At 42.4% G+C, this 26187-nt stretch overlaps 1 protein-coding gene across 3 annotated transcripts in view; it reads right to left on the bottom strand.

The window, feature by feature from the left end:
* The window catches only part of SASH1 (SAM and SH3 domain containing 1), a 333081-nt gene that overhangs the window by 106550 nt on the left and 200344 nt on the right, over positions 1-26187 (bottom strand). The gene's annotated exons all lie outside the window — the stretch shown is intronic.

Below are 26187 nucleotides of genomic sequence, written 5' to 3'. Positions count from 1 at the left end.
GGCCATGCAGGTTCGCATTAGATTTGAACAGATGGTAATGAAACAATGGAGCCAAGAACTGGTGGCCATCATCTTTAATCCTCGTTTGCACACGGCAGGCAAGTAAAAACACACACTGGGCTCCAAAACCCACTCAATTCAGTGCTCACAAGTGCTACTGACTTAATCCAAGTTTCCTAGAATCAAAGGTTTCTAGCTCACCAGACTTATTTACCTCTGTTCCCCATCTCCTCTCTCTACACAAACTATCTTCTCCCTCAGCACTCCACCATCTTGGCTGCTTCTCCTGGCCTCCTCCACGTGACCTTTCTCTGCTCTCCTCTCTAATGCTAATCTCAGGAACCAAGAGAGATCAAGCTCCTGGTATGCCCCACTTTATAGTATAGAAATCAAAACCTTTAATGCAGTATACAAATAAGGAAGTCTCTGATACAAAGTCACTTCTCTGAGGCATAATGGGATTCCTCATAAGAGTGCACCACCCCACATCATGCAATCAGTCAAGGGTGTGGGGAAAAGCTTAGTCTTAAAACTAAGCCTTAGGCTATAACAACCCGGCCTGCTTACAGCCTGTGTCCCGCACATCCAATGCAAACTATAAGTGAGCAAACATATGTATCAATTTACAAACTTATTTGACCAATAGCCATTTTTGTAACCATTGAAATATGTATGACTGATTTATACTTCGAGGATCTAACAGCACTTTATTGAAATTTCTAATGAAATGTAACAAATTTCCAATCCAGTTGAAATTTTTCATATTATTGCAATAGATATCAGAATATATTGATAAAGTTCTACTGTGCGGACTTGAGCATCCGATGTCCATCCTGAGCTGGCTCGGCCACACTGCCCCAGAGTGCCCCTGTGCCCCACCACCAACACCACGCCAGACCACTGCACCTTGGACCCCATGCCTGAACCCTAAACCAAACTCTTCCAGCAAGTGCCAGGCCTCCTGACCATGCTGCACAGCAGAGGTGTGTGGCTTGCTGCCCTGAGCTCACGGCCCAGAGGAATCCTGCTCTAAGATCCCACCCCGGACAGCACTCCCATAAACCCCACAACAGGGTTCTCAAACTTAGTACACTGTAATCACCCTCAGGGTTTATTCAACACAAGAGTGCTAGGTCCCAGATTCAGTCCAGCGGGGTGGCCCTGCTAATTTGCTTTTCTATCAAGTTCCTAGGTGATGCTGATGCTGATGATGCTGGCTGGGAACCACACTTTGATAACTGTTGCTCCCCCCCCACTCACCCCACCCTGGGGCGGGGAGATAAAGAACTACTGCTCAGAGTTGCCTCCACTGGGATTCAGTGGTCTGGAGATTGAGGGGATTAATATATCCTAAACCACACTTGAATTCTGGCCTGGTCTTCAAGTGCTCTAGAAGGAGGTAGTCAAGACTAAGGAGTTTAAAGTAACAAGAAAGATGGGAAGAAGGGAAGGGGAAGGGGAAGGGGAAGGGGAAGGGGAAGGGGAAGGGGAAGGGGAAGGGGAAGGGGAAGGGGAAGGGGAAGGGGAAGGGGAAGGGGAAGGGGAGGAGGGGAGGAAGGAAGGAAGGAAGGAAGGAAGGAAGGAAGGAAGGAAGGAAGGAAGGAAGGAAGGAAGGAAGGAAGGAAGGAAAATGCAGGTGTCCAAAACAGAATAAACTATTTACAATATATGGAATCCTTATCACTGGAGGATTTGAGGATGACCGCAGGCCGTCTGCTGCCTGGGATGGGGGTTCTTTCAGGAAATGGTTCCAACCTCTGTCTGACTACTGTGACTCTATTACAGGAAATCAGGTAAGAACATTGTGTGGAATAATTTACCTTTCATATTTTATACTAATGTCAAAGTTCTAACCCAATGGCTCAAACATTTTAGGATGGATAACCTTCATTTGTTCAGCCAAATATATTTCTTAAATATGAACTCTATACTTAATTGACATGTGGAGTTCTGGGATTATCAAATAGTCACTGACCTTCAGGAGCTCACGGTCAAGTAAGAGAAACAGATAACTGAGACTATAAAAATCTCAAAAGCTTCCATATTATCATATAAATAACATCTGAACTGATTAGGTAAGCAGATTGAGTACTATGGGTTTTACAAAATGATGTAGCCTGGCCAAACTGGAGATGCTAAACTTGAATGAGTCCTCTACAGACTGGCTCACATTTTGTCGTGATTCAGTACATTATTACTGTTTTTGGAGCCGCACAATCAAAGGGTGCTATCCTGACATTGAACCCTCTTCCTTTCCACCCTCTGAATCACATATCCAAACTGTCTTTCAAACCTTTGGAATCATCTTTAAAAGCTTCAGTATCGATGGCGTACTGAAACCATCAGTCTAAAATAACTACTAAAATACAAGTAAAAAACTAAAATAAACTTTTGAATTAACAATGTTACTTAATGATATAAAGCATTTAAAAATACATGTCAGATGCCATAGTATTTTAAAAAGAAAAATAAGAATAAAATAAAAATTGGGATCTCAGAAAACTGAGACAAATGCCAAATTTTAGCTTAAGGCAAACTTTTTTATTGCTGTATTACAAATGCTGGAACACTCAGGTTTATAAGGGAAATGACGGCAGACTAAGCCCGATGTAATATACATAAATAATATGTTTCTGTTCTTGTGCAATGGTTTTCCTCCCTTCTGAGCATTAATCTTTAAATGACTACTCTATAAATTATTGAACTCGGTTCAAAAGCAAACGAAATTTAAAATACCCATTTACTGAATGGCTAAAGTGCCATGTTGAAATTACGGTGATTTATCTGTTTCTTTAACAGTTACAGTAGCAAACGCACTTCATTGTTCAAAATTACTACCTGGTGGCACAGTTTACTCTGGTTTAAACATAAATCTACCTCCCTGTTCAGAACAGCAGCTGTTTGTCAGGATCTCGTTCATCGTTCATTCATCCATAACCATGAGGCCCAACTTTTCCCTTCTACAACCCGAAGGTGTTATCTATAACACTGTGGTACATAGAGCCAGTACTCAAAAGTCCTGTGCACTATGATTAGTACAGGGAGGAGGCAAGGTGGAGTACCTTTCAACCAGTACTGAGTTCACTCCCGTGTTCACATGCCTACTTGTCCCTGCACAGCTCTGGCAGCTCAGGCACAAAAGGCACTGAAGGCAGCCCTGTCTGTAGAATTGGTGCGTTTCTTGGGCAATACCATTTGCAGGTATAGCAGTCACAAAAACTGATCATTGATGCTGTAGTGAGGGAGGGAGATTCTGGTTTAAAATCTAACTTTTCATCCATACCAACATGAGAGCCTCTTTAAGTCCCTTCTTATGATTTGGTTGGTGGAAAAGTTGGGAAATATAAATATTTTCTACCTAGGGGAAAAGTTACCACAAATATAATAATGGACTAAGTGGCTCAATATATAAAGAGTGCTGACAAATAAACAAGAAAAACACTACTTTAGATAGAAAAATGGGCATTGTCTTTAAGAGGTAAATCTCAGAAATGAAGACATAAAAGTATTGTGTTCTTAGAAACACTCAAATACAATTTAAAACACTATCGGATTACTTTTCATCAAACTGGAAATGTTTTCTTTTTCCTAATAATATTCAATACTGGGAAGTATGAAATTTTGAAAGGAATAGAGATATGTTGCCAATGGAAGTGCAATCTGTATAATGTTCCCAGGTGTAATTTAACAGTGCTTCTGGAGTCTTTAAAATGGTCTTACTTTTCAACCTGCTAAGCTCACATCCAATAAACTACCCTCAGAAGATAAGTTAGAAAGGTGAAGATATATATTTAAAGATATTCATGGTTACTTATTTTTATAATAACAAAGATTGGAAAACACCTAAATAGCTCAAGTAGGGGAATACATAAATATAGTACAGTCATAAGGTAAAACGTATATAATTATTAAGTCACAACACTAAAGAATATTAATAAGGGGGAAGTGTTCCATATTTATAGAAGGTTAGGAATATAAGTAAACACACTGTGCACACAGCTTGCTCCCAATGTGTGCTTGGGCATATGGGTCTACATATACAGAATGTACACTCTACTGGGGCAGGACCTTGTGTCTGCTTTGTTCACTGGTGTGTCCCCAGAACCCAGCAGAGTGCCTGCCACTTAGTAGATCTTCAACATTTGATGAACAAATAGATGTGCGGACAAAAGCCTAGGAGGCAGTAAGTGTTTATACATAGTTATATCTGACGTGGGAGTCAGGGTAGGGGCTTAAGCATAATTGTTTTGAATTTTAGGTTTGTCTATTTTATTTTTCTACAATGGGCATGTACTGCTATTACAATCAGAAAGCAAAGCAAGATTGTTTCTATTTGAAATGTATTTTTCCTAATGTTATTCCTTCTATAGACCTAGAGTCAGATTTGTTTCAAAATGTACACAGAGACATAGCACACTTTCAAGCTTCCATACCACAATGGAACAGACTCTATTCAAGGCAAGGAAGACCTATCCATGTTAATTTTATTTTTAATCTTGCACAGTAACCAAGTTCTTTTCTGCAAATATATCTTTGTGGAACATTTGTCAGTTAAAGATACATTATTCAGCACATACACACATCCTAGTACCTAATTTTTTAAATTGCATTATATTACTAAATTCTGAACATCAATAATTTATACCTTTCTTCACAGAAATGTTGCTTTCCTCTCTCTTTCTCTTAAACTGTCCTGTCAAATCTTCTTTTCCTATCGCACCGAAGGAACGAATTAGGAGTATTTTCTTGTCATCTCTTAACTATGCCATCACATAAACATCTCCAGGGTGTTAATTAGAAATTGGTTATTTTATATAAGACTATGTACATTATATATGCACAGAAAATCTGCATGCACATAAACAGCCAATTTCCCCCTGGTAGACACCATTCCCTTCCCCCGCCAGGAAAAGGGAACAAACAGAAAGCTCAGGAGAGTGCACACAGGAAACATCCGAACCGACCAAGGGCAGACAACAGACCGCTGGCCCCTCCTAGCACCTGTCGCAGGGCAGATAAAAGCAGTGTGTCCAAACAGGAGCACCAACGTGCCTGGGAAAACAGACAGGAGCGCTAGCTGTGTCCCTGAACACTAGATATCCCTCAAAAGATCGAACCTGAGCCTGAACCTAGAGATATGACTGTGACTTCGAGAAGCAATCAAGCAAAAAATCTGGCGTGATACATTCAGATCTGTTTTTAAAATTTTTATTTTTAAATTTAATGCCTGTAGTGATAGGGTTGTTCCGCTCAGCCACCTATGTCTTCCTCGTCTAGCTCTAAAACAACGTATGCAAATTCAAAGCAGGAACGCTTGAGAATTTTTCGTTTAGCCTGTAAAATGCAGCATAAAGAGAACCAAAGGATCAGAGTGCTCACCTTTGTTACACATTCTGCAAGTTGCTCTGAGGAGTTCCTTTGAATATTCCAAATTTTAATCACCAGTCACATGACCTTCACTCACAAGAATGCTAATTTCACCAAAGAGAAAAATGGCCTGTGAGATGAGGGGACTCTTCGGTTCTTTGCCATAAGAGAGCAGTGCGCACATGCCCCACATTTCACCAGAAATGTTTTGATGCGGGGGGGGGGGACCCAGTGAGAATGACCGAACGAAGAGGTAAGACTTGGTTTCACTCCAAAACTGCAGAGGGCTTTAAAAGTCAAGGTGTGGAGTTGGAAGTGTTTGTGAATACTTCCCATGGAACTTGAGGAAAATTAAAAATATCTTTTGCATGGGCCTTCTCTGACCCCTAAGACTGTCGGGTGTCCCACGGTAGCACGTAACCACACCATACTCTCAGTGTTTGTATTTGTCTATGAAGACTTCACTATAGGTTTCTAGGAAAAAAGTACTCACCATTAACATCCCAAGTCCTAGTAAAGTGCCTGGTAGAGATTAAGTATTTAAATAATAAATATTTGAATAAATTAATGAAATGTAGTAGATAATAGAGAGATTATGGCACAAAAATCAAATCCTAGTGGCTTGTGCATAATAGAAAAGTCACTAAACATTTTATCAATTAAATTAAAAGTTCTATCATATTTTCAATCCCAGGGTTGAGATTATATAATTTAATCCATAAAGCATGAGACAGACAGTGTGTTAAGCAGTAAAGGAAACAATGACAGAAATATGTTCAAGGAAGGACAGAAGTATATTAAGCTCATCTATCACACCTATCAAGAGTTTGGTTAAGGACCACACAGACTGCCATTTGTCCTTGTTTGTCCTTAGTAGGCAACCAGGGAGAAAACTGAACAGAGTGGTTGTTAGGAATACATAAAAGCAAAATATTTTCTTAAAAATCCTCTCTTAAGTATTACATTTTAATGGTACACATTTAGCCCTGGCCAGATAGCTCCCATTGGTTAGAGCATCTTCCCAAAGCACAGAAGATGCCAATTCCACCCCTGGTCAAGGCAAATACAGGAACTGATCAATGTTCCTATCTCCCTGTCTCTTTCTCTCTTCCTCTCTCTAAAATCAATAAACATTAATAAATGAATAAATAAATAAATGACACACATTTTAAAAATTGAACTGATGAACTGACTCAGTAACCACACCAACATGTTATCAAATAACTATAGCAAGAGCAGCGACAAACTGGTCAGTATACCCCACGAACACCAAGGCCGGATCTCACCCTGCACCCCACTTCTCCACCTGCAGGCAGGCATCGGATGCCACCTATAAACTGAGTACACGGCCCGGGGTCAATTCTGTCTTGAGGAGCAAGCACTTCCGCAGTACTTTCTAATTATCATCATCAATATAATCATCATCAACATGATTATCCCCATCATCATCTTCACTTCCCTGGCTGCCTTCATTGCCAACATTTATCAAGTGTCATTTACTGCCACATATACCATTCGAGGCCCTTGACATATCTTACGTCATCTGATCTCAAAAACCTTATGAGGTAGGGAATTTGACTATTTCCATTTTACCAACAAGAAGGCTGAGGCACAGAGATTTAGTATCTTGCCAAGACCCCGTGCGAGAAGGTATAGAGTCTATTTGTTTCCGGGGTGCATATTCTTAGTTGTTATGCTAACACCTTCTGGCCCTTCTGGTGAGTGCATCTGCACTGACCACTAAGCTCCCTCTAGCTTCAGGAGTCCCTGTCCTCCTTTCCAACTCCTTAGCCTGTACTCAAGTGTTTTGTTTCATCATTTTCTCCCTTCTAAGGCTTTGTTCTGACAACTGCACAATAATAACCCTGGTCTTCTCCTGGGACAGGGCTACTACCGAATCCAAGGTCAATCTAGTGACTGAGTCCCTTCCACCTGCTTACAGACCTAACAAAGGAGAGACATCCAAATGTCTCATTTTCAAGTTGCCGCCCTCACCCCACTTCTCTGTCTTGAGCAATCAATCCTATTTCTGTTGCCTGCCCAGACTTGAACTTCCTACTGAAGAACTGAGCCTCTCCAATCAATCCCAAACACAAGGCTACCCCACAGGGAGGGGTGTATATCCAAGTGTCGGCCTCTCTTGCACATTTCTGACCCTGCTAGGACTCATTGGTCTTGTCTGGCAAAAATCTGAAGTTGCTATGGATGGTAATAAACCTCGCTTAATACTTACCCATGTCCCAGGGAAGATCTTAGGTCATCTAACTATTTCAACTGCAATCCAATGAAGACTCATCCTCTCTTGCGGCAGCACAACCCCGAAAACAAAGACGCAGTTCCAAGCTGGTGGGGAACGCACAGGGGCTCCCTCTTCCTACAAGCCACCAAGGAGCCTGCCACCTGTCAGATACTGGCAGTTTAATTAGGGAACACTTGTGACGGGTTTTGCGACATGTAGCACACATGTTGTCCCGGAGCTCACACATGGCATTCCATTTGCAAAATTCAAGAGCTATTTTTAAAAGCTATCTACCAGTTGAGCAAAACCCTTTCCTCTGGTGGATTGCTATAAACCCATTATTCTTTCATTGAGAACACCTCAAAAAGAGCATACAACTGCTGGGGATTATTGACTAGGACACAAAGACACCTAAAAAAAAAACACAAAGAAGACACTAGTTGCAGTCAATGCCAAGTTTTCAGGGAAACTCCAAGAGCTTGCTTTGTTTCCATTCTTTTGAAAATAGTAAGTAATTTAAGGAGGAGAGAGGAGATGGATTGCATCTCGTCTGACCAGATGTCATTTCCAGGTAGGAGAATGAGTCACAGTGCTGGTGGTACAGCCAAGGGCACACTGAAGAAACTTCTGGGGTGTCTGGGAACCTGCAAAAACCAAGGTCGCTGTCCCTGAGGCCCTGGCTAGACTTGCTTGGTCAGTAAGCCCTGTGCCTTGATGGGTGTAGGTTTAACTGTGGGATCGTCTTTACCTCTTTAAGACTATAAATTACACAAAGTTTTTTCCAGCAGCAGGAAAAAGAAAAGGTTTGTTTTTAATGAATAAGGACAGGTTATTCATGCTATCTTTTAAGAATGACTCCTTTTGCCTGACCAGTAGCAGCACGGTGGATGAAACGTCAACTTGGGACACGGTGGTCGCCAGTTTGAAACCCCAGGCTTGCCTGGTCAAGGCACATACGAGAAGCAACTACGACTTGATGCTGCTGGCTCCTCCTCCTTTCTCTCTCTCTCTTCTTTCTCTAAAAGTCAATCAATAAAATATATTTTTTTCAAATGTCTGCTTTTGCCAAAGGGAACCCTATAACTGAGTCGGTAGGTTTAATGGACTGTCATTGGCTGAAAGGTTTGTGGGGAGTTCCTCAAAGCGGTGTTTCTCCAGGGACCGGGCCACTAGAGTTTGCCTCTTTTCCACATGGGCCTTTCCTTTCTATAATTAATATACCATCGTGATGGCTCTGTGGTGATGTGTCCTGCTGACTCCCAGGTGATTACCATCAATTTTTAAGTTCTTCTAGTGTGCAGGGGCCGGAGCTGGCATGCCCTCAAACCCACCTGTATGATCTTCCAGTATCTAGTCTACGGAGACAATAGTGCTGATCCTATCAGATGGCTCAGTCAAAGCTGAACAGTGATCCTCCTCGGATTTAAATCATTCTCATTTTTTTAAAAGAAAACTGCCCAGTACTATATTTGCTACAAATTAATACTTTTCTTCAAGTATTGCTTTTTTGATCTTGTATTTACCTCCAGACGCATGACATAACACAGGGGCCCTGTAGAGAAAAGCCTGGGTCAAAGCTACCAAATGTCAGAAGAGTAATATTCTTCCCCCGTGCCTACTATTTAATCATCAGAATAAACACAGTACCCGGACCCCTTTATAGTAATCAGAATTTCCTAGGCATACAAATGATGATAATCATTGACTACTATCAATGTATAAATTGTTCAGTTGACATGCACATAACAATAGCCCAAGTGATTCTCCCTCCCACATTAAAAACAGCCACACCAATTTCTAAATTCATCTGCCAGTGGAAGCTCTACCCATCTGTCATCATAATAATAAGAAAACATTCTGTTTTCTGAGATGTCGGCTGGTTCACATTAAGCACAGCCAGGCATTATGATTGGTGCTTTACCAATACTACGTCTTGAGAAACATGTTAATCCTTCCTGGACCCTGTCAATTGTAAGCTCCGTGAGAGCAGGCACATTCTGTCTTCTTCACTGCTGCAGCCCCAGTGCCTGGCACATAGTAGGTGCTCAACAAATATTTGTTGAATACATTATTTAAATTACTTTCCATAGTTCTTAGTACAGCTTTCAAAGGTAGAGATGATGTTGACAGATGGCCCTTGAGCAACCTGGGTGTGAACTGCAAGGGTCCCCCTTTAAGAGAATTTTCTCTATTATGGCCAGAGTTCAAACTCAATTTTTTTTTTAAGTGAAAGGCAGGGGGGCAGAGAGACAGATTCCTGCATGTGCCCCGACAGGAATCTACCTGGCAACCCCTGTCTGCGGCTAATGTTCTGCCTATCTGGGGTCGCTGCTCAGCTGTTCAGCAACTGAGCTATTTCAGCACCTGAGGCAAGGCCATGGTGCCATCCTCAGTGCCTGGAGCCAACTTGCTCAAACCATTTCAGCCATGGCTGAAGGAAAAGGAGAGAGAGAGGAAAAAATGAGGGAGAGGGAGGGGTAAAGAAGTAGACGGTTGCTTCTCCTGTGTGCCCTGACAAGGAACTGGATCTGGGACTTCCACACGCCAGGCTGACGCTCTATCACTGAGCCAACTGGCCAGGGCCTCAAACCCAATTTTTCTTTAAGGGCCAACTGGTGGTTTGGAATCTGCCTATGTGCAGAGCTGTAAATTATGATATATGTGGATTTTTGACTGTGCTGGTAGTCAAAACACCTTATCCTCATGTTGTTCAAGGGTCAACTATATCTCCCTTTTACGGGAGAAACTGAGGCCCAAGAGAGTAGGTAATGTGCTCCCAATCACATAGCTTGTTGGTGGCAATGCCAGGATTTCTATTCCCATCTGCCTCCTCCTAAACTCACCCTGAATCACTCTGTCTATTGCCTAAGAGTCTCCTACATTTAATTTCCTCCTAAAACTATTTGCAGCCAACAAAAGGCCACCATGAACACACACACACACACACACACACACACACACACACACATATTCAGGAACACTCTAGAAATTGTTCCATTGCATGCTTTATGACTGTGCCTTATAGCCTGATACTGGGCACCTCTGGCATCTCAAACCTAGTTATCTGGTGTTGTATTGGTATTCTATTTAGTAGTATCTGGTATTCCATGTCCTCACACAATTACATCTCCTTTGAGATAAGAGTACAGTGACAAAAGTACAGAGGCAAACGCTGCGGGATGAATTGGGCCTGCTGTCCCACCCACTTTAATGACATGGTCCAGCAGAAGGAGGGTCGCAAAGTCACCGAGGCTTACATACTATTCATTCTCCACCGATGGAAGGCCACCCTTTGTGCAACTGATTTTACACAAACTTCAAAAAAAAGATAAAAAAGAGAAGGGCAATTCACTGTATATTTGTTTTTCATTCATCATAATTTGTTTCTTCTCTTTCTTTTGGCATACGACCATGTTGAACCCTCCTGGACCATGTTCAACCCTCCTTGTTTGTAGGAAGAAGAAAGAAGAAAGGGAAGGAGGGGGACGGAGGGAGGGAGGGAGGTAAATTCTCTACACATTCATTGCATCCATTCCTTCAGAGTCAAAGATCAAACTTCTTAAATGAATATACCCACTGCCTCCATTCACCTCCTACTGACCCACTCATTTAAGGCGTACATCAAGGTAAGTGTTAAGAAGACAATGATGGCTGCGTCTGAAAATGCGTCTCTCTCACTCCAGTTGCTTCTCTAAGTCAGAGGCCACCATTCTTCAGTCCCTGGCTGTATGGGTCCACAAGAATGCCCAGACAGGACCTCCGTCTCTACGTATTACAAAGTGAGCTCCTGCTCTCCCCTCACCCAGCCTCCCCTCTCTCTTCTGTTAACAGCCACACTGCCCTTCCAGCACCTCCACTCATCCCTGTCCTTTCCTCAGGTTCAACCATGTTCTAAATTCCTCCAGCACGTTTCTTGCACCTGTTTCCTCGTTTCCACGTCTGCGCCTACCTCTTTGCTCGGGCTTTTGTTATCCTTCATCTGGACTGTAGCAAGGGCCTTCTAAACACCCTTCCTCCTCCCAAATCATCAAACGTGCTTTTAATAAATCACACTTCCCAAGAACATCCATCTCATGTCATTCTCCTAATCAGACACTTCCATAAGTTTCCTTTCAACAAAAGAACAATGGAAAACTATTAAGCCGGCATTCTAAGGCTTCGACAATATGTACACAACCTACTCTGCAAGTTCATCTCACTAACTCACCTGAAACTAAGCTCCCTTGAACACCCAAACATGACTCACACTAATACTAAAGCAGCTCAAATCCTCAAATTAGTTACGTTTTCTGCATTTGGTAAGAAATCAATACATACAGCAGGTTCACAGTTTCCAAAATGATAAATATTTCCCTATAGAGTCTCCTTATTAAAAACAGAGAGAGGTCCTGGCTGATTGACTCAGTGGTAGAGCGTCGGCCTGGCGTGCGGGGGACCCAGGTTCGATTCCTGGCCAGGGCACACAGGAGAAGCGCCCATTTGCTTCTCCACCCCCCCCCCTCCTTCCTCTCTGTCTCTCTCTTCCCCTCCCGCAGCCAAGGCTCCATTGGAGCAAAGATGGACCGGGCACTGGGGATGGCTCCTTGCCCTCTGCCCCAGGTGCTAGAGTGGCTCTGGTCACCGCAGAGCGAGGCCCCGGAGGGGGCAGAGCATCGCCCCCTGGTGGGCAGAGCGTCGCCCCTGGTGGGCGTGCCGGGTGGATCCCGGTCGGGCGCATGCGGGAGTCTGTCTGACTGTCTCTCCCCATTTCCAGCTTCAGAAAAATACAAACAAAAAAACAAACAAACAAAAAAAACAAAACAAAACAAAAAAAAACAAAAATAAAAACAGAGATTACTCAGAATCACTGAGTTGCTTTAAGAAACACCTCTCTTTTCTCCAACAGTAATTATCCTATGAGTCTTTCCCTCTATACATGGTGATATAGTATTCTAGCCTTTGGGACTCATTGCACACTAAAGTAACTGTTACAAAGCTGTCTAAAAATCAGATAAGAAATACTTCATTGTATCATTTTACAACATTTTCCCCCTTTCATTCATGAATGCTTTAAGTGTAAATGTCACATACTAAGGAATCCTTAACTCAAAGTGCCAGCCCCCAAGTTGATACCTGCTTGTACTGCAAGAACAGAGTAAGTCTAGCCAAAATAATCCCTCTTACTTGCAAAAATGAAACCCTCATAAACACAGAGGCGGATTTAATGGCAGGCGCACAGGGAATGTGCCCTGGGCCCCAACTTCTGATGGGTCCCGCAAAACCCCAACTTGATGCTTTTTTATAATGACACCAAGTTTGGTTTCCTATGTGCAATTTTAACATTAACACTACATGACATTTTTTATTATTTAAAAATATGGTTAACATGAATTTTTATTTTCCCTGTCTCTCTCTCTCTCTTTTTAAGGGGTCCAATATTTTCTTCTGTGCCCGGGGCCTCAACCAACCTTAATCCACCTCTGCTTAAACACCATGAAACACTGTGAGTCAGACATCTATGCTTCTTAACACCTCAAATACAAGCCATAACAAGTCCTGTCCTAAGTATCAACGTATAGTCTAGCCACAGGCCATGAAGGAGTTATATAACATGAATTACGCCCAAGTGGAGATTAAGAATTTGAAAATCTACTGGAAAATCCACAAAGGATGTAGCTTGTATAGAAGCTTCAACAAATATTCCCATTACAGTCAATAAATTTCAAATGGAATTTTAAGGGGATTTCCAGCTTTATACTAATCTGATCATTTTACAGAGAAAATTACTAAAAACCCAGATGACATTTTTTTTATTCCATATTTTGTATTCTATACAGTTTTAGATACAGCCTAGCACATGGTCAGGCACCAATAAATGTTGACTGAATGTAACTGCATAATCCTAAACTCCATAAAATCTTTGCGTCTAATATTTCGTGACTGTTTATTTTGTGGAAAAAAATTTTATACTGCATACCTCTCGGAACCCAGGGCACCTAATAAAGTACTCAGTCAATATTTAGTGACTGCCCGAGTGACAGGATTTTATATTTAACTAAAATATATGAAATTGCTTAAGTAAAAATACAGGTCAGGGAGGCAATTTTTATGTCCGGCTCACAAATGTGCAGGCAAAGCTTTATATTATACCTCTAGGTAGCTTGTGACACTACAGTGTGTGACATTGGTCTATAAGGAGGTCTTCTCATAGCTGGCCCACTTTAGACGGAGCGCCGACTTATCTCTAAAGCAATGTGATTGGTTATTTATTACCTCAGGAGGTTTCCGTAGCTATGGAATGTAACCTATAATTAACACTGTCCTAGAGAGAAAACAGTAATGCGGACAATAGGGCTGATCGGTTCACGTAAAGGTCTAACTCTGGTCTCCAGAAACCGACTGAGAACTTTTAAGAATTTTCTAAAATAAATATCAATTCTAGACTGTAAGTAATTTCTTTTGCGGTTGAGATAGGCAACCATGAAAAAGATAACCATGACCACTGCCTTCCACAGCCCTGCCCTTTTCTTATAAAAATACACCTACCTCAATATTGAGCAGTTTCTCATGGTGAGTACTCATTACCATCCCACTACGAAGCCCTCTCTAAACTGTTGCTCTGCCATAGGTGCGCTCGCAATCTCCAACTGCCACATCCCAGGGGTCTGCTACAGGGGTCTCGAAGGGGAAGTACGGGTATTCGTGTCGAGCTAAGCGTGTGTTCCGTGAAGGTCTGTGGTGAAAGTGGCCAGATTGGGTCATTGGCTGTAGGTTTCACGACGGTCTCCAACAACAGTTCATTGAAAGGCACAGAAAACTGCTCGTTCCTTGGCTTTAAATGCCGACTTCAGTTTATAGAGACAACTCTGAGATCTATACTAATCTAAATTTTGCTGATATGAAAATGCCTCCCTTCTCTGATTGTCTCGTTCTTTTCTAATTCTCTTATTATAATGTGGACAGCAGTTTTCACAGCATTTCCGACACTTCTGAGAAAACAAAGCTGAAGTTGAGAGTTCATTTTAGCAAAAACTGAAAACCGGTAATGTTTAAATTCAATATTGCTATTTGCTTATTATCTACTTACATTGATAACCGAACATTTAGTTAATAACCAATGTACCCTTAACATGGTTAAGATGCTAAATTTAATGTTATCTATTTTACTACAGTCATTTAAAAAAATAATTTTACACTAAACTAAAAAAAAAAAAAAAGAAAAGCTAAACAAAACTAAAATGGTTGAACCCTCTTCAGTGCCATCCCTGTTACGAACAATGTTTTCTTAGACCCGAGAGGGCCTATCCCCCTGACCCTTCCTGCATCCCTCTGCCTTCAGTGACATTCCCAAACATGGCATTGTCTGGCCAGTCCCCTAGGGCAGTGGTCCCCAACCCCCGGGCCGCGGACCAGTACAGGTCCATGGGCCATTTGGTACCAGTCCGCAGAGAAAGAATAAATAACTTACATTATTTCCGTTTTATTTATATTTAAGTCTGAATAATGTTTTATTTTTTTTAAATGACCAGATTCCCTCTGTTACATCCATCTAGGACTCACTCTTGACACTTGTCTTGGTCACGTGATACATTTATCTGTCCCACCCTAAAGGCCGGTCCGTGAAAATATTTTCTGACATTAAACCAGTCCGTGGCCCAAAAAAGTTTGGGGACCACTGCCCTAGGGGACCTGTCCTTCCCTGACTACCTGGATCCCTTCAAGCTACCCCTTTGGCACTCAAGCTCCATAATCACTCATAAGTTTCCTAGAAGGTGACAGGCACAGGCCAGCTGCCTTCTTCACTGGGTGCTAAGCGGACACCTCTCTCTCAGCTTGAGCACTGAATTTAGGAATCTGTATACAAACAGTACCATTAACATAATGCAACAAATTAAGACAACATGTGCCATCTGTATTTATTTATGACTTTTTTTTTTTAATCTCTTGCAGTTCAGAAACAGATTTCACTCATAGCGGCAGTATCTACCCTGAGCCTCCTAAGGAAATCCTTCAGAAGTCTTCTTTGAGGTGCATAGGGTGACAATCCCAGTCAAAAGAAAGAAGAAAACATGATCCTTAAAATAAAATTACATCTGACTAAAATGCGGGTGTATGTTCAAAATGGACACTACCTGCCTTGGCCAGTGGCACCATGGATAGAGTGTTACCCAGAGAGGGTCACTGGCTTGAGCCTGGGGTCACTGGCTTGATCCCAGCGTTGCCAGGAGGGCTAGATCCCAGAGTCACCAGCTCAACCCCAAGGTCGCTGGCTCAACCCAAGGTTGCTGGTTTCATGATGTGCTTGGGTAGGAATGCAGACCTGACCTGACACACAACGTACATATGATGTACTTTCACATCCTAGATATCCAGTAAATGTTTTCTCAACAACACAGTTAGCTGTGGTAGATAATTAAAAGACAATATCCACCTGGAAAAAAAAAATACGTAATCTTGGTTATTACTATAGTTGGCATTATCCAACTATAAATGCCCTTCAGAAGTCCAGCCCTGTTAAATTCATCTAAACCTCAGCTGTTTACTTCTGTTGGTCCAGTTTATGGCACAGAGTAAGCCGAGCAATTATACAAGGTCTTGTCCCAAATACTAACAAACTAGCCTTGCACTTGATTTACGTTGTCGAGTCCTGACCCCAACCCAAAGGACCTGGCTGGCTCCTGCAGACCAGTTCAACTAACCCTGCCAGGCAACACGATTCCCATCTCTTACCTCTTCTATTGTCCCAGTGCTTACTGTGTGTCTACGCAAACCGAGGGCCATCTAGAATTTGCTGTAGGGTAGGCAGTTCAGTAGCACCCACTTACGAATATGACTAATTCAATCTTATCCTCAGCTATTTTGTTCCACGGCAACCTAAGCTTCCTGAAAGGACGCTCATCTATTTCCTGTTACCAGTAACTTCCCCATGACTCCACGTTACTGAAACACAACAAAAAACCAGGAAGCGTTGTTTTTATTTGCTGATTTTATCAGTTCCTTGCACTGATTTTGGGGGAGATTACCACATGCCATCACTTGGCTATGTTTAAAATAGTATTTACATCATATATACACTAAAATTATAATAACCCTCTAATACTGCGTTATTCTATTAAACTGAGTTTTTAAGACAAGGCTATACAGGTAAAAGAGTAAGATTTTTATTTTTACTTTATTTACTCATTTTAGTATTTTATTTAATTTACTTTTTGTTTTATTTTGCCTTCTTGAATGGAGTTCTTCTGAAGTCTATTATCCTGTCTTCTACAACAATGTAGGGAAAGATATAACAGATTCCTCTAAATTTAAGATTGCCCATAGAACCTATGTTGCTTGCCCCTGGTATTACCGTATTTCCCCATATATAAGACACTCTCATGTTTAAGATGTACCTTAATTTTTCGGCCCGAATTTTTTTGGGAAAAAAAAGTATTACATAAAGTTATTGAACTTAAGTTTTATTTGTCATAAAATTCATTCAACTCCTCATCCCTGTCAAAACAAGCGTGAAAAAGCAGGAAATGAAAGTTTAAAAATATACAACCACTGTATAAGACGTACCCAGTTTTTAGCCGCCAAATTTTTCAGGAAAGGGTGAGTCTTATACATGGGAGAATACAGTAATAATCCAGGTTGTTGAGCTTCTCAAATTCCTCAATCTACTATTAAAATTTTCTGCTAACATCTTTACCACTATCAGATGACTACCTCTAGCAACCAATCAACTCTCTTTTAATTTACTGCTTCTAATATGCCAGAAAAATAAAACATCACAGAGGTTTGTATGTGAGAGTGAATGCAGAGAGAGAAAGAGATGAAGTCATTAAGAGAGAAGGGATTAAAAAAAAAATGTGAAATTCCAGAAAGCTATTTAAAACCCAACCATTTAGAACTCCTATCCTTCATAAGTGGGCCTGAGGAGACTTTACACGTCTACTTTAAGAAATGTTGTGGGCCCTGGCCGGTTGGCTCAGCGGTAGAGCGTCGGCCTGGCGTGCGGGGGACCCGGGTTCGATTCCCGGCCAGGGCACATAGGAGAAGCGCCCATTTGCTTCTCCACCCCCCCCTTCCTCTCTGTCTCTCTCTTCCCCTCCCGCAGCCGAGGCTCCTTTGGAGCAAGGATGGCCTGGGCGCTGGGGATGGCTCCTTGGCCTCTGCCCCAGGCGCTAGAGTGGCTCTGGTCACGGCAGAGCAACGCCCCGGAGGGGCAGAGCGTCGCCCCTGGTGGGCGTGCCGGGTGGATCCCGGTCGGGCGCATGCGGGAGTCTGTCTGACTGTCTCTCCCCATTTCCAGCTTCAGAAAAATACAAAAAAAAAAAAGAAATGTTGTGGGGTATTCTTTCCATTTTCTAAATAATGAGTGCATCATTGCAATTGATATAATAAAAATTATTTTATATTGCACTATGATTTAGAATGTTACACTTTTACATCGTATTGTCCAAACACATAAACTAATCTGTGATCAAGAGTTACTGGAGGGAAAAAAGATTCAGTGGGAAGGAAGAGGGTCCGAGAAATCTCCTGAGAGAAGAATGCAAGGTTAGCGGGTAGTGGGAAGGGATTCGGAGATGTGGCCTTGACTCACCTGTTTCAAATCTTCTCTCAGATACCAGCTACCTATTTGACTTCTAACAAATCCTATTATTCATTATTACTATGCTTATCAATAGTTTAATTATAAATAATAATAACATTTATTATAAATATTCATTGAACTCTAGCATGTGCCCAAGAACTCTGCAGTGTCCTATTTACCTGATCTTATTTAACCTTTACAGTGGCCCGATGAAGAAGCCACTGCCATCCCCATCTGCAAGTGACCCTCCAGGAAGATGGGGGTGCAGCCAGGTCTCCCCCACCTGGTGACACGGCCTCCCAGTGGGAGCATTAATTTCCACCTCTGCCCAACTGAAATAATGAGATTCCTCATATCCATCTCACAGGGTTAAGAGAACTAAAGAAGGTGGGTGTGGATGCCTCATCAACGCCAATGTATTTCTTTTATATGTTACTATTGACAGTTATCAGTACAGTTATTACTATGGCCCCCTCATACCTTCCCTTCCCTTTTTAGTTACTGACAGTCACCTGAGGTCATAAGGCAGAAAAGACACTGAGTCTTACACATGTTATATTGTCCGGGTGATCAGTGATGCAGATAGCTTAACTGGTAATTATCATAATATTGCCAGTGTTTCCAAGATGCACCAGAAATATTAAACAGGAAGACTTCTCTCAGTTGAACAATCCCCTTTCAACAGAAAGGTTTAATCTCCATGAGTCAAATGTCTGACCGTGATGAAGAATTCAGATAGAATACCAAAACTGATTCTGAGAGATGAAAGCAATCAAAGGACTATCTAGTACAAGTGACACACACACCCCGAGCAGTCAGAGCAGACCCTTACAAACCAAAAATACCCTTTGAAGTCACAGATGGAAATCTGTCTTCCCCTTTACATCTTTGTTAAGCAGACATGTGTCCGCTGTCGCACGTGCTAACAGAATGGCACACCCTCCCACAAACGCATCCAGATGTTCTCGAATATTCATGACATGCCTCCAATCTGGTTTGGACTCGCCCTTGATTTATTTTTTATTACACTCCATCAGCTTCGGCTGGGGCCCCTGAGACGGATGGTCTTTTGCTGTGGCACAAATTTCAAACATCTTCATTCTCTAAATAATTACAGGAAGATTCTCAGGGATTTATGCTCAAGCTTCAGAATCGTCAAAAGCAGAGAAACGGGGTTACTCCTGAGCCGAACTTGAACATGGCTGCTAGAGTGGATACACTGAGCCTCTACCTCTGACACACAGGTTGACATGGGGGAGGGGGGAGGGGAGGCACTAGATTCAGACGTTCTACAGTGAGGAACACAGTACAACAACGGAGAGGCAATGGCTGTGCTCTGAGGTTACTGCGCCGTCTCTTCCAGTTGCCACACTGGTTCCTCTGTGTCCTTTCAGACACGGAATGGTGGAAAAGCTGCAGGAAGTATAACTGATCTAACTGTATTGAACAATGAAAGATAAACATTTTACCATTTTGCTTTCTTCTATTTAAAATAAAATTCTCAAAACTTCCAAGTGAATGAAAAGGCAGCTCTAAATTTAAAAAAAAAACAACACCTTCTGAAATGAGTATAATAATCTTCTAAGAAAAGGTGACAAGAAAAAGCTTGTGTTCTGGGGCTCAATTCTTTCCTTCCTTAGTCATTTTAGAGCATAGAATCTGTGCTGAGAAATACCTCTAAAATATGGGCCTATAGCGTGGCCTGTGGAGGTGGCCAGCTCGAAACCCTGAGCTTGCCCAGTCTAGGCACATCCCAATGCTTCTCCCTTTTTCTCCTTTCCTCTCTCTAAAATCAATAAAAAGAACCTATAAAATATAGATCTATGTAGTCAGTTGTGTGCAGCAGCCCCTGCAAGTTCTTGCAGCCCTTCCCCAAGTGACTTCCCATCTGGACCCAGAATGTAGCTGCCTAAACCCATTTCAGATGCCTAACCTTTGCTGCCCCCAAGACAGGCCTTGGAGGACAGGTGGGTGACTCGGCCTGGGCCACTCAGTCTTCATCAAAGTCCCCAGGTTTATGGACTTTTGACATTATCATCAAATGACACTGTAGATGCCGCCCCACTCTTTGGGCCTGAAAATCCACAAACATTCATCACAGTCCTTCACATTTCATCTCCTATTGAGACAATATAGGCCTCTAGTTTACTACAATGTACGATGTTTAAATAGCCTGTAATTGGTTTGTGATTAGCACAAATAAATTACACTGTAATCTCCTGTGTAAAGAATGTTCAGTACTTGTTAAACTATAAACAATTAGATGGCGTCACATTTTGGTAACATGGTTTTAATATTCCAGGGCTCAGAAGAGGCACCTGGCTGGGGCCGCATTCAACTCTGGGCAGTGCTGACCCCCACACAGAAACTCCTCGCCCCTTCCCAGCCCTGGACAAGCCCAGCTTCTGTCATCAACAAGGCCTCTTTTGCTTTTTAATTCTTTGGTTTTCCTCCTAGTTACTGTCAATTTGATTAACAATTAGGAACTCTCTCTGTTGTATGTAATGAAAACCACTACAAGGCTCAGCTCTTCCCCTTGATGGAAGCAGGTGCCTTGTAAGTAGGATACTATTTTGGTTTGTATTCCCTTAGGCATATTGTGTTTTATCACCACAAGCAAACACAGATCAGTCATTTCTAAATGCTCAGGATCAGGAGCAAAAACAGAGAAAGAAGCTGATGTAGTTGAACCATATTTGAGAAACGTGACGGAGACCTCGCACAGAGACTATGATATCACACGTAACACATATCATCTGTTTGCTTCCATCACCGTGCAAACAGTCTACAGACGTCTCTAAACTCACGAGGATAGAAAAACACACCTAACTTGATTGTAAGTCTAATAAAAAACCTTCTTCATTTTAAGAAGCGTGGGATGCCAAGATCAGATCTGGCAACCAAGAGATCTGTTTATGTCCATGTTAACGCGGTGCAATGTATGAAAAAATGCTGACTAAATTGGGACTGGCCATTTGACTACAAATGGAACTTTGTCTGAGAGAAGCCATGAGCAGAGAGCTGTATTGCCATCTGGCTGAAGACATAATGCCTCAGTGTATTTTGACATCGAGTGTGTGAATCCCACAGTAGAATATAGTTCAGACTCACCATCTAATGCCCACTGTTTCTGATTGCAATCTGCAAATCAACAGTAGCCCAAAGCTAGCGAATAATGTCAGTTCAGACAAAATGAAATGAAATAAAAACAAATGCCCTTCAGAGCAACGACTGGGCTTTAGCGGTCGAATATTTAAACACAAGACCATTTGCAACAGAGCCCACATTCTTATCCTGCGGATAGTGAGAATAAGAACTCCGGGAGTTTTCCGCCTGAGCCTGGAATATTCCAGCATTTCCTGTGAGCACCTTGCACCTCAACACCAAGGTGGGGGCAGCCTTGCTTTCCTTCTTTCCTTGACTATTCTAGGAGCTCAATGGTACAGGAAACCTGTTTTCCACATGGGTCACTTAAGGCAACGTATAACAAAAGAGCAGTAAACAAACAAGAACCCGGAGACGATGTTTGCACTGTCTATGCGAAACCACAAGTCCATCCGGGCTCAGCAGATCCACTATTGTGAAATGGCAATTATTTTTGTTTTGTCTTGAATGGCGATGAATCAGAACATCTTATTTTTTTTTAATACCATTAATGATCCAAGGGCCTGTGAAAGAACAGCATGTAACTTTTTGCAGCGGGTGGTTTATACCTGAGGCTCCAGCCACAATAAACCTCTCAATGAACCACAAAAGCTACATTTTTTTCTCTCAGTTATTGACCTTTTCACAAACTGTGACTTTTGCCTTAAATTACTCTGCACTGTCCCCACCCTGCCCCACCAGGTGGATCTTCCACGTTCTTTATGAATGGGCCTTGGTATCACCTTTTTCAGGAAGCCTTCTTTGATTTTCCTAAAGTAGGTCAGGGCTCTCCTTTTTGTGTTCCTGCACAGCATTTTAACGGTCTGTCTACCTGCCCCTCCCCCCACTGTGACCCCTTTGTAAATAAAGAATACATCTTTATCTGTGTTTCTGAAAAGTGTCAGAGTCAGGCCAACAGTCATTAAATATTCTTAAATAATCACAGGCATAAATGAATTCAACATACACTGATGAAGCACCTGCTATGTGTCATGCATTGTTGTCTTTGCTGGAATACAGAAGTGACTAAAAGAGACCAACACAAATATCTGCCTTCCAAGCAGGACTTACTGAGAAGGGACCGGTGGGAAGGTTGGAGGGGCGATGGGGGGGGGGAGGGGGGCGGGCGGGACATATGCATGTGACACAATCCTAGGATTAAGACTTGAGCATTTCAATATGCGAACGTCACATCACAAAAGAGTAAATTTTGAAAAGTAACAATAATCCCGCAGGCCTTAGGAGTAAAGATCTGGTTAAGTGTTGAAGCTGAGGCAGAGACACAGGAAGCTTGGTATATTCTGATCTTTATAGCGGTTTGAAATTTCCCAAAATAAAAGCTAAAAACAAAAACAAAAAAACCTCCGCACTCATGGGAATGGATATGAATGAATTTTATATTAACAACTTAATATTAACATTAACAATTAATATGAATAAATACTAACAAGTAACAGACCCTCTCCCGCATCACTACAGGAGTTTCGGGACCAGAAGCAGAAGGGAAGGGAAGGGCATGAACAGTTCCAAGTCACTTACAATGATCTACCAGGAACTTCATCGCAGTTTCCTCATTGAATCCTCGTGGTCACTCTGAGATACTTCTACCCTCATTGATATAGATGAGGAAACCGAGGCTTAGAGAAGTTACACAACTTGCCAGCTCAATGCAACAGCCGGATTTGAACCCAAGTCCATTGAACCCCCAGCCTCTTTCCCAGCAGTGGTTCCCACAGCCTTTGCCACAGCAGCAAGTCCGTAGGCTGGGACCTCGGCTTGGGGCTGCAGTGGGACTAGTCACGTCTGAAGGAGCCTGAGATTCACCACCCGTTAGGACAGACACCACTCTCAGGCCTCTTACTGAGCCCAGGATTGGATCTGGAAAGATTAAATCCTGAAAATAGCACGAAACAAAAATTACACTCCAGAATCATTCCTCCACCATGGGCAATGGCTCTGATATCACATGTTTCTGTAGTACTAGGCAATATTTTCATTTACATCCCTGGTCCTAAGAGACCTGGTGGGTCTCCGCGTGGGCTGTCACTTCCTGGTGCCCACACAGATGTGATCATGGCTTGATACAGCATCCAAGGTGGGCTTCAGCCAAAGTCACCAACAGGGTACCACTAGCAGCAGGGACCTCTCCATTGGGGCACAAACTTGTGCGGAGCTGACCTCAAAGATGCTGAGGACGCTGATATGGCCACATTGTGCGTGTCCATTTCCTGGCCATGGTGTGACTTTGACAGATGTCAGACTTAGCATCACTAGAGATGGGCCCCATTATAGACTTGAAAAGCTGCTGTCATTTCCAAATGCAGCTTCTTCCAGCCAAAAATGCACACAGTGCTCAGGCATGTGCCAAATGTGTGGAACACGGGCGACTTCCCTGCTGTTCACAAGCACTAATGATCCAATCCCCGCAGAGGCCAAGGCTGCGGTGCAGACACGCCGGTTCTTGAGGGCCCTTTGGCGCTAAGTAAAACCTCTCACCAGACCTATCCATCTAAATCATAATTCCTGTTTATACCGTTGAATTTCCACCCATCTGTACTCTGTTGCCTTCATCTAAACTAACTGGCCCCCAAAACACTTTATCAAAGAAGTGCTTGATTCCAATCCGGAGCTGGGTGATTGGGCACTGGAAATGTAGCTTGCTATTCAGTCCAGAAAGTTAATTACTAACATAATTATCAAAACCCTTTATTCTTCAGGGTTAAGTCAAGCATCTCTGTGGGCAGGCTGTCCTGTTGGTTTGTTTATTCTCCAGTGGACATGTAATTAGCTCTTAAGGAGAATGTATTTTAGAACGTTTTAAAGCCAAAACACAAATATTTAAGTATCTATTTTGTCTACAGAATATCCCCTCAACCCCCAAAGTACATCCAACAGGATTTAAAAACACAACAAAGTCATAAAACCGATTTAACCCCCCCCCCCCCAAACTCTCCATACTCTACTGCCTCTAAATGACTTTTTCTACAGCAGATAAAACAAACGTAACGCTCCTTTTTTCCCTCTAAAATGTCTTAGGCTCCTGATAGGTTATTATTTCCTCTCAGTGCTTTTGGTGGGATTATTTCTTCTCCATGAACCCTCACATTTCAGCTTTGACCGAGGCTGTTTACAGCATTAAGCTGCAGGTCCCCGGACTTGAAGTTGCTACAACTGCCAAGCAGAGAAGTTTGTCTACTTGTCCAATGCAGGACTCAAACTCTAGAAATATAGATGAAAGCTGATGCAATAAAAGGAAATATTATGGACTGAAAGTTATAACTTTTCAAGAAAACTGAGTTCTCATCAGGTCTCAATCTGTGATCAGCTCACAACCTTCAGAGGGAACCCGACATTAAGTACCCATGGCCTGAATAGTGATGACCTGCAGGCTGACTAACGATACATGTAGCTTCCAGGGCCATGTGAATGACACGTGAATCACAGGGCACCCACCCTGGTCTTGTCCGGTTACAGACCTCCCTTTAACTGCACACCCTGCCTGTAATCTCATAGAAAGAGAATATACACATGCTGACTGGGGAGCTTACTTTCTCCCTAACCACAGTTTATAGGATGAACAGAGTCCCCGGTCTGCCTCAAATTAGCTCCCATCCATTTTACCCACCACCACATCCTAGCACCTTTGATGAGAACTAATTAAGCGCGTGCGGTGTTTTTCCTCCCTGGGCCGCCTTTTGTGGCTCTGGACCAGAGCGCACCAAATTAGGCCCATCTGTCACATAGGGAAGGTGTTGTCTATCCCAACGCCTGACACGCTTCCTTTCCTACCTGGAAGCAGCCTTCTGAGGTTCCCAGACGCATTAGGATGCTAATGGTCACCCTCATTCTTACCCAGCGGGAATTCTGGGGAGAGCAGCTGAGCATTGTAGCAAGGACCACCACCAATTCGTGGGACCATTTCCCTGCATGGTGAAATGTCCAAGGAGGCCACAGAGAGCGCTAGCAGACTATCATCCAGGGTCAAACTTGCAACACTCAGAATTCAGTGCAACATTTTAAGGCGTTCTGTGGCAATCTTGGCAAAAGGTTAAGTCTTTGTTCATTAACGATGCCCCCAACAGGAGAGCCTAATTAATTTTAAAGGGAACAAAGGAGTCATTTTGCTGCTTAACATGACTTTCTTTAGAGGAAAGTAAGAAAATAACCCTGCAGCTCACAAGCCAGGAGACAAAATTATAGGAAAGAAGCCCTTGGCAACAAAGACGCCCACGTGTCTGCCCGGGCCATGGTATCAGGCTCCTCACTGCCCTCAACTCAAGCTTCTGAAACTTCAATCGACTCTTCTACTAACTCCCACCCCTGCCAAGTGCTAAGTCAGTGAGCAAAAAAGAAAGAGAATCAATAATTATTTGACAGTCCTGATATGTTACTCATGACCCAAATAACGAAAAGAAATTAAAGCGCCTGAAAAGGCCCTCTTACTCAGGCGGAAATGGACGGCGTCTGCTTATATAATACACAGCTGTGGAGCCGACACCACTTGTTGGGTCCCTTATGTAACAGATCCTTTGTAACATAAAATGCATTATTAACAAAAGAATTATCTGTTCCTACTTACTATTTTTTTAATTCTTACTATATGTATATTTATAGATTTTTTTTTTTAAAGGACTTGACTGAAACAGCAGTTTTCAAAGGTATTTTTTTAAAGACTCACATTCCAAAGATTTATTTTAAAACAGATCCACATAGTCTTGGTAGATAAAAAATGGTCAAAAAAGGGGGGTGATTCAGATAAGAAGGCATGGAGGATGGAGCCTCATCTTCTGCCTCCCATTCCCAACGTGGTCAGAAGGTCCCCACAGTGAAATTAATTCAGGTATAAGATATGCAGTAAATTTCAATTAATAATGCGGAA

Source organism: Saccopteryx bilineata, chromosome 12, assembly GCF_036850765.1.
Source record: "Saccopteryx bilineata isolate mSacBil1 chromosome 12, mSacBil1_pri_phased_curated, whole genome shotgun sequence".
In the NCBI taxonomy this organism is placed as follows: Eukaryota; Metazoa; Chordata; class Mammalia; order Chiroptera; family Emballonuridae; genus Saccopteryx; species Saccopteryx bilineata.
The sequence above is the reverse complement of the archived record's forward strand: the minus strand, read 5'-3'. Positions and strand labels throughout refer to the sequence as shown.